This window comes from Salmo trutta, chromosome 30 (genome assembly GCF_901001165.1).
Source record: "Salmo trutta chromosome 30, fSalTru1.1, whole genome shotgun sequence".
Lineage (NCBI taxonomy): Eukaryota > Metazoa > Chordata > Actinopteri > Salmoniformes > Salmonidae > Salmo > Salmo trutta.
The window spans coordinates 40615704-40627764 of NC_042986.1; positions in this window are offsets into that span (position 1 = coordinate 40615704).

Consider the following 12061-nt stretch of genomic DNA (forward strand, 5'->3'; position numbering starts at 1 on the left):
GTTCCCGAATTTCTTCAGCCTCCTGAGGTTAAAAAGTTGCTGTTATGCCTTCTTCACCATTGTGTCCGTGTGGTTTGACCATTTCAGCTCCTCTGAGATGTGTATACCGAGTTACTGGACGTTTTTTACCTTCTCCACGGTGGCCCTGTTGATCAGGATGGGGTCGTGCCAGGCCTGGTTCCTCCTGAAGTCCACAATCAGCTCCTTTGTTTTGCTGACATTGTGTGTATCTATTTTTTTTTGTGTGTGTGTGTGTGTGTGTAAAAATATTTGCTATGTTGGTTTTGTATGTGACTGTGGTGTAGTATATGAACATAGAAATACACTTTATATACAGCAGTATGTGGACACCCCTTCAAATTAATGAGTCACATCCATTGCTGACAGGTGTATAAAATCGAGCACACAGCTATGCAATCTCCATAGACAAACATTGGCATTAGAATGGCCCGTACTGAAGAGCTCAGTGACTTTCAATGTGGCACCGTCATAGGATGCCACCTTTCCAACAAGACAGTTTGTCAAATTTCTGCCCTGCTAGAGCTGCTGCCGGTTAACTGTAAGTGCTGTTATTGTGAAGTGGAAATGTCTTGGAGTAACAACGGGACTGCCAAGTGCTCATGCGCGTAGCACGTAAAAATCGTCTGTCCTCGGTTGCAACACTCACTACCGTGTTCCAAACTGCCTCTGGAAGCAACGTCAGTACAATAACAGTTTGTCGGTTTCCATGGCCGAGCAGCCGCACACAAGCCTAAGATCACCATACGCAATGCCAAGCGTCGATTGGTTTGATGAATCACGCTCATCATCTGGCAGTCCGACAGACAAATCTGGGTTTGGCGGATGCCAGGAAAATGCTTCCTGCTCCAATACATAGTGCCAATTGCTCCAAGTTTGCTGGAGGAGGAATAACAGTCTGGGTCTGTTTTTCATGGTTCGGGCCCCTTAGTTCCAGTGAAGGGGAATCTTAAGGCTATAGCATACAACAAAATTCTAGACGATTCTGTGCTTCCAACTTTGTTGCAACAGTTTGGGGAAGGCCCTTTCCTGTTTCACCATGACAGTGCTCCCTTGCACAAAGCAAGGTCCATACAAAAATGTTTTGTCGAGATCAATGTGGAACTTGACTGGCCTGCGCAGAGCCCTGACCTTAACCCCATCGAACACTTTTGGGATGAATTGGAACACCGACTGCGAGCCAGGCCTAATTTCCTAACATCAGTGCCCGACCTCAGTAATGCGCTTGTGGCAGAATGGAAGCAAGTCCCTGCAGCAATGTTCCAACATCTAGTGGAAAGCCTTCCCAGAACAGTGGAGGCTGTTATAGCAGCAAAGGTGGGACCAACACCATATTAATGCCTGTGATTTTTCGAGTGAGATGTTCGACAAGCAGGTGTCCACATACTTTTGCCATGTAGTCAAGATGAGACTTACCTTATGCTGCTATAATAAAATTGTAATTTATGGAAAACTATATAAAAAAAATACTTGAACAGCTTTTATATTGAATTACAGGCGACATGTAGAAATAAATTATGAAATCGTTTTAACTTAGCTGTTTGGAGTGCCATCTAGTGTAGCAAAAGCATTAACTTCAGGTTACTCATTTTGGACTGCAGTAACATCATGACAACACCAGATGGCAGTAAACCCTTAGCTTTATACAGAGTAACTGGTCTTTTTGTTGTTGTTGTTGAATTGAATTAATTGTAATGTTACTGAGCTAGATCTAGAAATTCTCATAAAATTAATTGTTATAATTTAAAAATGAAATCAATCAAATGTGTTATACCCAATACATTCTGTAATGTTCTGCCCTCCTGATCAGACCACTGATTGGCTTAATTGCTGGATGGATCATAATGTCCTTCACGAGACAGAGGAGAGCCTAGTTCATATATTGCTATCTAATGATATCCACCTGCTATACTTGGTCATATTCATTAGTGCACACTGTAGCAAAACATTTTGCAATGGAAAACAAAAACTCCCCTTTTCAGACCATTTTCTTCCATTTGGTTCCTAGTGATAACATCTAATGTCCCAGCATGCACCTCACCAGACACAGGAGGTCATCAAATTCATATTGGTTTTCCAAAAGCAAAATAGGCCTGAAGTGTGAGTTGCTAGCCCCTCAAATCTCAGTGGCCGGCTATTATCATAACTAGTATTGATATTCAAATCAGTATAGCTGCAAGGAGTTGGAAAAGAGCAGAAGCTTAAAATAGATCTCTCTGAGGAGGTAGAAGCCAGGCTGAAGCTCACAGCCTTCTTACTCACAGAGAAGAGAGAGAGGAAGGAAGAGAGAGAGAGAGGAAGAAAGAGAGAGGGAGAGAGAGAGGAAGGGAGAGCGAGAGAGGACGGGAGGGAGCGAGGAAGGGAAAGAGAGAGAGGAAGGGAGAGAGAGAAAGGGAAAGAAAGAGAGGAAGGGAGAGAGGGAGAGAGAGGAAGGGAGAGAGAGAGAAGGAAGGGAGAGAGAGAGGAAGAAAGGGGGAGAGAGAGGAAAGAAGGAAGGGAGAGAGCGAGAGGAAGGGAGAGAGAGAGAGGAAGGGAGGGAGAGAGGAATGGAGGGAGAGAGAGAGGAAGAGAGGAATGGAGGGAGAGAGAAAGAGAGGGAGGGAGAGAGGAATGGAGGGAGAGAGGGAGAGAGGGAGGGAGAGAGGAATGGAGAGAGAGAGGAAGGGAGGGAAAGCGAGAGGAAGGGAGGGAGAGAGGAAGGGAGTGGGAGGAAGGAAGGAAGGAAGGAAGGAAGGAAGGAAGGAAGGAAGGGAGAGGGAGAGAGGAATGGAGGGAGGGAGAGAGAAATGGAGGGAGAGAGTGTCCATTGAGAGAAGGGCTTCAGGCAGTCATTGAACGTTGAGGTAAATGTACTGTACGACAGCATGATCTCTTGAGAGAAAACATTTCCAGAGAAAACATAAAGACTTTTATCTATCCTCCAGGGTGCTTAAGATTCTGCCATTGAAAAAAGGCATGCCGTACTGCAACAATGGGCAAAATATATGAACTATGCTAGATTCCAGTCTGTGTAGATATTGCAATGGGGATTTATTTCAGTCTATGAATCAGTTTCAAGATAACGTTTTTTAATATAATCCTAATTTCATTGTCTGAACATCATCACCCCCCCGTAGATCCATTTATTTTTAATAGCAGAGTGGAGCGCAGTCTTCCATTAGTGAAATTAAATCATGAAAATATCTCTCCTGTGACATCCCATATTGAGTGTTTCCTCCTTGTTATAGAAATGGACTGATTGGTGTCTCTTGGGATCTCTATTGCTCTCTGCTGGTTTAGAACTATCAGAGGTTTGTTGGCACAATCTGACTCTGTTCTGATGAGAGTGATAAACACTGGACTGGCCCTTATAACCAAAGGTTGAAGTTGGCTGTCATTGTCTTTGAGCTGTAGCCAGGGGTACAGTTGATGAGCGTAGTGAGGTGACCTTGACTAAGTTAGTCCCATGTGGGACCCACATCGCACTGCGGCATGACACGACCTTAACAGACAGAGAGAGAGAGAGTCCTCCAACACAGGAACTATACCGGTCATGAGGAAGTACCTGGTCAGTAGGACTATGTGTACTACCACATCTACCACAACAACAACTACCACCAAAACAACAACAACAACAACAACAACAACAATAACAACTACCACATCTACCACAACAACAACTACCACATCTACCACAACAACTACCACCAAAACAACAACTACCACATCTACCACAACTACCACCAAAACAACAACAACTACCAAAACAACAACAACTACCAAAACAACAACAACAAGAACAATAACAACTACCACATCTACCACAACAACTACCACCAAAACAACAACTACCACATCTACCACAACAACTACCACCAAAACAACAACAACTACCAAAACAACAACTACCACAACAACTACCACCAAAACAACAACTACCACCAAAACAACAACTACCACATCTACCACAACAACTACCACCAAAACAACAACTACCACATCTACCACAACGACAACTACCACCAAAACAACAACAACAACAATAACAACTACCACATCTACCACAACAACAACTACCACATCTACCACAACAACAACTACCACCAAAACAACAACAAAAACAATAACAACTACCACATCTACCACAACAACAACTACCACCAAAACAACAACAACAACAACAATAACAACTACCACATCTACCACAACAACAACTACCACATCTACCACAACAACTACCACCAAAACAACAACTACCACATCTACCACAACAACTACCACCAAAACAACAACAACTACCACATCTACCACAACAACAACTACCACCAAAACAACAACAACAACAATAACAACTACCACAACAACAACCACCAAAACAACAACAACAACAACAATAACAACTACCACAACAACTACCACCAAAACAACAACAACAACAATAACAACTACCACATCTACCACAACAACAACTACCACATCTACCACAACAACTACCACCAAAACAACAACTACCACATCTACCACAACAACTACCACCAAAACAACAACAACTACCAAAACAACAACAACAACAACAATAACAACTACCACATCTACCACAACAACTACCACCAAAACAACAACTACCACATCTACCACAACAACTACCACCAAAACAACAACAACTACCAAAACAACAACTACCACAACAACTACCACCAAAACAAAAACTACCACCAAAACAACAACTACCACATCTACCACAACAACTACCACCAAAACAACAACTACCACATCTACCACAACGACAACTACCACCAAAACAACAACAACTACCAAAACAACAACTACCAAAACAACAACTACCACAACAACTACCACCAAAACAACAACTACCACATCTACCACAACAACTACCACCAAAACAACAACTACCACATCTACCACAACGACAACTACCACCAAAACAACAACAACTACCAAAACAACAACTACCACATCTACCACAACAACTACCACCAAAACAACAACAACTACCAAAACAACAACAACTACCACATCTACCACAACAACTACCACCAAAACAACAACAACTACCAAAACAACAACAACTACCACATCTACCACAACGACAACTACCACATCTACCACAACGACAACTACCACCAAAACAACAACTACCACATCTACCACAACAACAACTACCACCAAAACAACAACTACCACATCTACCACAACGACAACTACCACCAAAACAACAACAACTACCAAAACAACAACAACTACCACCAAAACAACAACAACAACAATAACAACTACCAAAACAACAACAACCAAAACAACAACAACAATAACAACTACCAAAACAACAACAACCAAAACAAAAACAACTACCACAACAATAACAACTACCAAAACAACAACCACCAAAACAACAACAACAACAACAACCAATCAACAAAAACAACAACAGCTTAGTACACAGCATAGAGGAGTGGAAATGTAGAGACTTCATTAACATTTTAGATGTTGGGAACATGATGTCTTAGCATATGCTCTGTGCAGTGGGGCGTTACCAGGGGTGGAAATTAAGTCAGCCCGAGGCTAGTACGTTTCACACCGGGCTAGTAGAAAATGTGCAAAACTGGCCCGTCAAACCAGTAAAATGTTGTCTTTTCAAATATCGCATGGCACAGATTTTGGACCCGAATGCTACCCAGGCTAGTATGAATTCCGACCTACTAGCCCGGCTGGACAGAACCCCAAATCCTTGAGTTCTATCCCTGGGTGTTACTAATTACTATCTAAATCACTTTAATATAAAAACACCTTGTAAGAGGTAATTTAGAAGTTATTGACATCAACACAATTAAGAAGAGAAGTGATAAAATGGTGGTAAAATCTCCAGCTGGACTGACCTATCATCACTCAGACACCTCAATGTACAGCTGTCAGCTGCTGGGGAGGAGAGACCAATCAGTTGATTAATGGACCATCACTCAGACACCTCTGGATAGGGCCAGAGAGACAGATAGCAGTAGTAAACCAGGGAATCTATAGATTTACCTTTTTTTTTAAATACCGTAATACATGAATATGTGCCAATTTAAGGAGGATAACAGATCGATCAACATGATACTAGCTTTCTATTCTGATAATAACATACACCCTGACACCATCTCTCTGTCTATTGGGAACAAACATCCCATTTAGAAGAGCAATGTGTAATATAGTGAAAACGGAGCCATTTCAGATACTTAGCATTTAGAAGAGTTCAAAGTATGCATCCCAATCATCTCACATTTCTCTTGAGGTGTGTACTCGCTCAATTCCCTTCTTGGATTTGAAAGGAAATGATCGGTCTTATGGAAACTTCCTCTAGTCCACACCAATCCAATGCTTTTAAACTACTGGGGAGTAGTGAACAAGGAAGGAAGGAGACTTCAGGAGGAAGGACACTTCAGGAGGAAGGACACTTCAGGAGGAAGGACACTTCAGGAGGAAGGACACTTCCCTGTGTACTGGAAGGAGTGGGACCAAAACAACAACAACTACCACATCTACCACAACAACAACTACCACCAAAACAACAACAACAACAACAACAACAACAACAACAACAACTACCAAAACAACAACAACTACCACAACAACATCTACCACAACAACAACAACAACATCTACCACAACAACAACAACAACAACAATAACAACTACCAAAACAACAACAACAACAATAACAACTACCAAAACAACAACTACCAAAACAACAACAACTACCAACTGGCCTTCCCTGTGGCTCAGTTGGTAGAGCATGGTGTTTGCAACGCCAGTATGGTGTGTGCAACGCCAGGGTTGTGGGTTTGATTCCCACGGGGGGCCAGTACAACATTTTTTTTAAATAAATTTAAAAAATGCATGAAATGAAATGTATGCATTCACTACTCTAAGTCGCTCTGGATAAGAGCGTCTGCTAAATTACAAAAAAAAGTTAAAAAAAGTAAAAAAAACTGCAGGAGGAAGGGAGATTATTGGGAAGCAACCATAGAGAGACAGGTGATGAGGTACCAGGGGATTGGCTCGTGATGAAGGTAGGTTAGGACTGCATCTGTTATCTGTAATAAGGAAAAAACTAGCAGGGTTGTGGGGGTCAGTATGTGATAAGTTCCAGCACTGTCTGTCTAACTGGGCTGTAGGGAGACAGACAGCAGAGGAGGCAGGCAGGCAGGCAGGCAGGCAGGCAGGCAGGCAGGCAGGCAGGCAGGCAGGCAGGCAGGCAGGCAGGCAGGCAGGCAGGCAGAGACAGAGACAGAGACAGGGACAGGGACAGAGACAGACGGACAGAGCGCGTGCAAGAGCGAGAGGGAAAGGTGGAGAGAGAGAGACAGAGAGGGAGAGAAACTCTGTCCCTAGATGTTTTGCTGCTGGATCCTTCCTTGTCTTCTGAAACATTGCTGTGTGGTTGTGTGATTGGGTGAAATGGTTGGAGAGCCACGTGCTTTTTTTTTCATACCATCATTCTATTACAATACATTCAATGATTGGCTGGCAGCCACTCAGTTCCTTGTTCCTATTTTAGTACAATCTCATTCATACATTTCTTCTTCATTACCTCAGAAATAACTATGCATTACTATGACAACAGCTGCAAAAAGGGCTGTGGCTGTCATAACATTTTGTCAGCCGGTGATTGTCAAGTAAATAACTGCTGGTCTTAATTGACTGTTAATTAACTTCTTATGGAAAGGGGGCAGTATTCGGAAGTTTGGATGAATGAGGTGCCCAATGTAATCTGCCTGTTACTCAGGCCCAGACGCTAGGATATGCATATAATTGGTAGTATTGGATAGAAAACACTCTAAAGTTTCCAAAACGGTTAAAATAATGTGAGTATAACAGAACTGATATAGCAGGCGAAAACCCGAGATGAATCCATCTGGGATTTCTTTGTTGTTGACCTCACTCCTCGTTATAATGGCTGTCTATGGGAATATGAATGGAATACCTCCCAGATTGCAGTTCCTAGGGCTTCCAGTAGATGTCAACAGTCTTTAGAAAGAGTTTCAGGCTTGTTTTTTAAAAAATGAGCTAGAATTTGTAGTTTTTCTAAGTGGCTCCCATCTTGGCTGTAGTGTTGTGGTGCACGTCGGTGAGGGTGTGCACTACGTTATTTATCTCCGGTAATGAACATACCATACTCCGTCTTAAATTTTATCGTTTATTTACATATTAGGGTATCTGAGGATTGATTAGAAATGTTGTTTAACTTGTTTGGATGAAGTTTATTGATAACTTTCGGGATTCATTTGTATGCATTTTGAACGAGGAAAACCGGTGGATTAGTCAAGCGCGCCAACTAAACTGACTTTTTTGGGATATAAAGAAGGGCTTTATCGAACAAAAGGAACATTTGTTATGTAGCTGGGACCCTTGTGATTGCAACCAGAGGAAGATCTTCAAAGGTAAGTGATTTATTTTATCATTATTTCTTTTGTGATGCCTCTGCTTGGTTGGAAAATGTTTGTAATGCTTTTGTATGCGGGGCGCTGTCCTCAGATAATCGCATGGTGTGCTTTCGCCATAAAGCCTTTTTTGAAATATGACAAAGCGGCTGGATTAACAAGAAGTTAAGCTTTTAAATGATGTAAGACACTTGTATTTTCATGAATGTTTAATATTACAAATTTTGTATTTTGAATTTCGCGCTCTGCAATTTACCGGATGTTGTCGAGGTGGGTCACTAGCGGCATGCCTTTCCCAAATAGGTTAACATTAAAACATTTAGCATTTCCTGGCTTCCACGCATAGCCCACAAGCCACTGATGCAGACCTTAGGAACATCTACATTTTTTTAAAGTCTAATAAATCCATGTAATATAACCTGCACCATCACAATAAATCCATTATTTATTTTAGACAGGTCTAAAGAAACATGATATGAATATAATGTAGTCTATTTCAGAAGAACAGAATAGCATACCTTAAGTTAGGCCCTGATCTGGCTATGGCACATGACTGTAGACTACACTACTTCATTTAGCAGACAGGATTTGCTTAGAATTCCGTGGCATTATTTTATGTGAAAAACACAATTGAACATAGCTGAATAAAATAGAAAGGATATTTTCTCCAAACGATTTGAGGGAGTGAGCACATGCGACTATTCTGTGTTGAGCGGTAGGTACTCCTATATGCTTAATTTAGAGTTATTAATGTAACTTTAGTTGTTCTGCAAACGTTGGGCTATATGTTTAGATTTTTAATACATTGTAAGGCTGCATGATGAGACTAATGATTATTTGAAAAAAGTTGCATGAAAGGCATGAGCTCTGCTTTGTTTTTTTTGCGCAGGCTGTACACACTTCATCAGTCTCTCATTCACAAAAGCACTTGATAATGCCTCAAATTTCCATGCGGCATCCCCTTTGTGTGGCCGTAATGCCCCCTAAAAAAAATCCATGTCTGTTGCAGCCAGTGGTCGTTGTTCCCTTGGGCTGAATATAATAATTATAATTCTCTTCTCCCGGCTGCGTGCACCTCTCACTCGCATGACTCTCAGTCACGTGATCAGGCCTTTCTCACAGGTTACAAGTGAAGACAGACACATCGGAGACGCAACTGCTTGCGTCCTTATCCAATTCCGAGGCGCATATTGAAGATATTGGAAGAAATGTCTATATTTACTTTTCGGCAGCCTACAAGATGAGTGAACTAACAAAGAGCAAAAGCACTAGCCTATGTCAATCTACTCTCCCCCATAGTACAAAAGTTGACCTATTCTATTATGTGCGAGGAAGAAATATTCCAAAACATAGTCTGGGACAGTTGTGGGATGCGATAGATCCCAAATTAATTCAACTACTAGCATCAAAAAACTTTTTTAAGCATTGAGGTTGACTCAACAGATCAGAATGTTTAGCTTAAAATGTTGATAAACTATTAGGGTATTTCTTCACACTATAAGCGCAGCAATGCGCACACTGCAGTAGACCATAAGCGCAAATGTTCCATTAGCGGAAAACACCATTCTCAAAAGTGACCACAAATGCATTTATGCATGTAATACTTTGATTATAAAGGTTTAAAATGGTGAAAATTATCTTCCCTAAACTTGAAACTCATGCGCTGCATATTTATGCCAGTTAGGCTCTACACCCATTATAAAGCAAATTAATGTGCTTCATTTTAAGAAGTTGTTTGGCCAATTTGTGATACAACTAAAAAAATGCATGTCATCTAAGCACTTAAATAGCTAATGGAGGACGCTTTTCCCGTGGTTCATTTTCCTGTTGTAAAGAGAAGCAATGTGCTTATTATTAGGAAAGTTGAAAAATAAATATAGTAGGCCTAGCCTATAGAAAGCTGATGGGATCCTCCTCTTTTTAATAGAGGCCATCACTCTGTTTCTCACGCAATTGCATAGCCTATAGAAATGTTGTGCAACATGAGCTCATGGGCTCTCATGTAGTGTTTGATTAGATTTTTGACTACATTTGCATTGATGTCAGAGTGATTAGAGGGACAATAGAGTGTTGAGTACCAGGCAGATAGCAAGTTTAGTAGGTTACTAATGACCATCAGCAGCTTCAGAGCTTGGAGAAGCCTAATTACCGTGACTAAATGGTCACGTGAAATTTGAATGCCGTAATTACTCACCGTAACAGCCCTAGCTGTTATACGGTCACCGTAACAGCCCTAGCTGTAACAGTTGGAATGTTTTCATTAGACAAGAACATTACCCAAACTGTTTCGCACAGTACAAGTTCTACAGCAGGCATTCTCAAACTGGGGTACGCTTACCCCCAGGAGTACGCGCATTGCCATCGGAGGTATGCCAAATAAAATGTGATTCACATTAAAAAATAAAATATATACAGTTGAAGTCGGAAGTTTACATACACTTAGGTTGGAGTCATTAAAACTCGTTTTCAACCACTCCACAAATTTCTTGTTAACAAACTATAGTTTTGGCAAGTCAGTTAGGACATCTACTTTGTGCATGACACAAGTAATTTTTCCAACAGTTTTTTACAGACAGATTATTTCACTTATAATTCACTGTATCACAATTCCAGTGGGTCAGAAGTTTACATACACTAAGTTGACTGTGCCTTCAAACAGCTTGGAAAATTCTAGAAAAGAAATCAGCCAAGACCTCTGAAAAAAATGGTGTACCTCCACAAGTCTGGTTCCTCCTTGGGAGCAATTTCCAAATGCCTGAAGGTACCACATTCCTCTGTACAAACAATAGTACGCAAGTATAAACACCATGGGACCACACAGCTTTCATACCGATCAGGAAGGAGTCGCGTTATGTCTCCTAGAGATGAACGTACTTTGGTGCGAAAAGCGCAAATCAATCCCAGAACAACAGCAAAGGACCTTGTGAAGATGCTGGAGAAAACAGGTACAAAAGTATCTATATCCACAGTAAAACGAGTCCTATATCAAATCAAATGTATTTATATAGCCCTTCTTACATCAGCTGATATCTCAAAGTGCTGTACAGAAACCCAGCCTAAAACCCCAAACAGCAAGCAATGCAGGTGTAGAAGCACGGTGGCTAGGAAAAACTCCCTAGAAAGGCCAAAACCTAGGAAGAAACCTAGAGAGGAACCAGGCTATGAGGGGTGGCCAGTCCTCTTCTGGCTGTGCCGGGTGGAGATTATAACAGCACATGGCCTAGATGTTCAAATGTTCATAAATGACCAGCATGGTCAAATAATAATAATCATAGTAGTTGTCGAGGGTGCAACAAGTCAGTAACACAAGAGTAAGTGTCAGTTGGCTTTTTCATAGCCGATCTTTGAGAGTATCTCTACCGCTCCTGCTGTCTCTAGAGAGTTGAAAACAGCAGGTCTGGGACAGGTAGCACATCCGGTGAATAGGTCAGGGTTCCAGCAGGTCTGGGACAGCAGGTCTGGGACAGGTAGCACGTCCGGCGAACAGGTCAGGGTTCCATAGCTGCAGGCAGAGCAGTTGGAACTGGAGCAGCAGCGCGGCCAGGTGAACTGGGGACAGCAAGGAGTCATCAAGCCAGGTAGTCCTGAGGCATGGTCCTAGGGCTCCCGAGAGAGAGAAAGAA